The sequence below is a fragment of the Sinocyclocheilus grahami genome, unplaced genomic scaffold (genome assembly GCF_001515645.1).
Source record: "Sinocyclocheilus grahami isolate Dianchi unplaced genomic scaffold, SAMN03320097.WGS_v1.1 scaffold805.1, whole genome shotgun sequence".
Lineage (NCBI taxonomy): Eukaryota > Metazoa > Chordata > Actinopteri > Cypriniformes > Cyprinidae > Sinocyclocheilus > Sinocyclocheilus grahami.
This window is the reverse complement of record NW_015505984.1, coordinates 458,649-461,915: the sequence shown is the minus strand read 5'-3', so window position 1 is coordinate 461,915 and position 3,267 is coordinate 458,649. Positions and strand designations below refer to the sequence as shown.

Genomic DNA, 3,267 nt, shown 5'->3' with positions numbered 1-3,267 from the left:
CCATGGTATTAAGTAAGGGTCTCCACATATATATTGTAGCTGATCTGGCGTCTGTCAGTATTTCTCAGTATTAGCTAGTTTGTTCAGCTAGCGATCGAGTTTAGTTTCAGCTCAAACATTACAGAGGGTTTCCTTTGAATCCGGCTGTGCGCTGATGAAGACTTGTTGCCACGGTTTCATTGAAAGTTTGCTGAGAAAGTCTTTCAAGCTTTTTTTCAGATTTGTTTGTGTGAAGTGATCCGCGCCGCAAATTATAAACACAAATTAACTCAAGAGTGCGATGTTTAGAAAGAAAAACACTCATTACAACTTATTTAACGCTTTAGCTAGCCACCAAAATTGCTAACTCATATGCTAATCACTGTTGCTGCCTTCAAATCTCAATGCTAATTGCTATTAGCCAAATTTTATGCTCATTTATGTTGACAGGACAGTTTAGTTTGTACACATGTATGTGTATTAGCGGCTAGTGTTAGCATTTAATGCTACGTTTTAATCCGCAGCAGTTGCGGTTAGTTTGTCTTTTCTAGCCCACTCAGAGGAGATGATCTATGTGTTATCAATGTGAAAGAATCTCAAGCAGGCAGTTATTTGTTTTTAGGCACCGACAAACATTAGCCATGAAAACAGGAAGTTAGCCGCCATGTGTAACGAATTAGCTTATCGCATTAGCTTATCGCATTTGCTAAACAAAAACAAACACGGCGTAGCTACAAATTGCTTACAATCACATTATACACATGATGAATGTGAACTAGCATTATCAGTAGCCTAAATTATGTCTGAGCTGCAGCAGAGTGATAGTCATGCTAAAGTAATCAGTAATGTTAGCGTGTAGCTGCGAGATAATTGCGTTCACGCGGTGCGTGTGAGTCAGACTTGTTTCCAGGAAAAACAAACCTGATGGTTTTTATTCTAGCGCTGTGTGTTTGAATGTTGTTGTGCGTGATGGGATTAGCACTGACATTGACCCATGTCGTTTCACTCCACAGACAGGAAGTTAGCATCTGCGCCGTGGACGTCGTAGCGCTTCTATGAGTCTCTGAAGGGTCGCTAAACTTGCATTTCATGCCAAAGTGCTAGCTTTGCTAAGTAATTAGCATCGCCGGTGTTTATACTTAGGGTTAGGGGTTTGAGGGTGATAAAACTAGCAAGTAATCCATCCACAATCGCTTTTAACATGACACATTCATAGGAACATGCTAACAAATCACTTAATGCACTTTAGCATAGCATAGCAGTGCGTTAGCAACCACTCAGAATGACCTAGCTTTGTGGCTGTTTCATGTTTGGTTTGTTGGCGTCAAAAAGTGTTGCTTTGCTCTGGTGGGACAGTCACGCTACACACATCTGGATTGTAATCAAGGCTAGCGGCTCGCTGGGGAGCTTTTTTTAATATCTCTCCCATCACGTCTGGCTTGTAAATGACTATCATGATTATTTAATGTTCACTCGGTCCTCCATTCCGTGCGCGCACGTGTGTGTGTGTGTGTGTGTGTGTGTGTGTGTGTGTGTGTGTGTGTGTGTGTGTGTGTGTGTGTGTGTGTGTGTGTGTGTGTGTGTGTGTGTGTGTGTGTGTGTGTGTGTGTGTGTGTGTGTGTGTGTGTGTGTGTGTGTGTGTGTGTGTGTGTGTGTGTGTGTGTGTGTGTGTGTGTGTGTGTGTGTGTGTGTGTGTGTGTGTGTGATTACAGGCCTGTCTACACTTATCAAACCTCCCACAGCAGCTTAACGGCTAAAATAACATGTCTTAAGGTGCTTGTACTCACTGCTGTTATGCTAAAAAAATTATTTATAATATTTAAAAAAATACTAAAAAGTATTTATAATATTTAATATTTTAAATAAAAAATTTTGTTATTGTTGCTTCATTAAAAATAGTTACATTTTAGTAATTTTAATCAATGGTAATATTATAAATATATATTATAGACATAATATTATACATTTACTATTGTCAACACTCTTCTGTGATTTCTCAATAAAATAGCTTAGAAACTGGAAGGTCAAGCATATATTTCTTAATAACTAAATCCCACAGCTTCACTACTATAGAGAGATAATTCATTCACACACGCAATCGCTCTCACTAATGCATTCATATTAATGTAATCTACTTTATCTGTATCTGATGGAGAACGAGCAGAAATCTGTGAGAAATATAACAACCCAAAGACAAAAGAACTGATGAAAATGAACTGTTATAGGAGCACTAGCCGTGTGTGCAGCGCTGTGTGATATGCCATAGCTGTGCACAAGCTGTTTATCACAGACTCATTTGTTCATTAATGACGTTATCAGCGACTAGTCGACTTCGACTTTCATCACATAAAAAAATCAGAAGTCGTTCAACCCCTAATTATTATATACTATAGCTTATTTTTGTTTAATACCAACAGAAGCGAGATTTGCACCGTCATGATGACGGCTCCACCAGAAAAACAAGTTCTGTTCAGAAACAGTACTGAGTCATATTTCATCAGTAAATCTGTGCTGAACTGCTCAGGTACAGGATGAGCGTGCTTCACTGTTCCTCTGAGGATTCGACTGTATTTACAGTAGCTGTACTCAAACATTCATGAAGGAGAGCATCACAGACACTTTCAGTAAGAGCTTCATCCGCTCTGTTCAGTCTTCTGCCAAGATCTTAGTTTCTGCAAACAAATATCATCTCTCCTGTCGAGGTTTTCCCAAAACAAACACGGACTGGCACGAAGCAGACCTGTGTGCTTCCCTCAGGACTTCTCATGGCCTCGTTAGCCGGGTTAAATTGGCCTGATTATGAAAGGCTTGTTAGATCAGGACTCCATTAGTGTGCTTCAGTCTTCATCGGCAGTTAAAGGATGCTGTGCTTCACACTCGTTCACCTCGCCACACGATTAAAAGCCTGGTCAGTTTGATGTTGTCTGAGCTCAGATGTCCAGAGACGCACGCGCTCGCTGGGAAATTAAACACAATCTTACAGAGAAAACTATTATGAATTATGAATAATACAGTTTACTCACCAGCAATGCCCATTTCTCAAGTGTCTCAACCAATGTTGTCACTATCAAAAATGTTATACAAAAAGTTATTCCAGCATATATATATATATATATGCATGCTTATTATTATTTTATTATTATATAATTTTGTATGTATACATTTTTACATTTAAATTAATTATTTGATTTATTATTTTGTATAATTTTATAATTACTTAGAATTTATAAATACTTTACTATGTTTTATTATTATTACATATCTAAACCTGTGTGTAATTTTATTATA

At 38.2% G+C, this 3,267-nt stretch overlaps 1 pseudogene; it reads right to left on the bottom strand.

Annotated features, from left to right (window-relative positions):
* The window catches only part of LOC107562088 (uncharacterized), an 11,468-nt pseudogene extending 8,453 nt beyond the window's left edge, over nt 1–3,015 (bottom strand).
* Nucleotides 3,016–3,267: the final 252 nt, after the last annotated feature.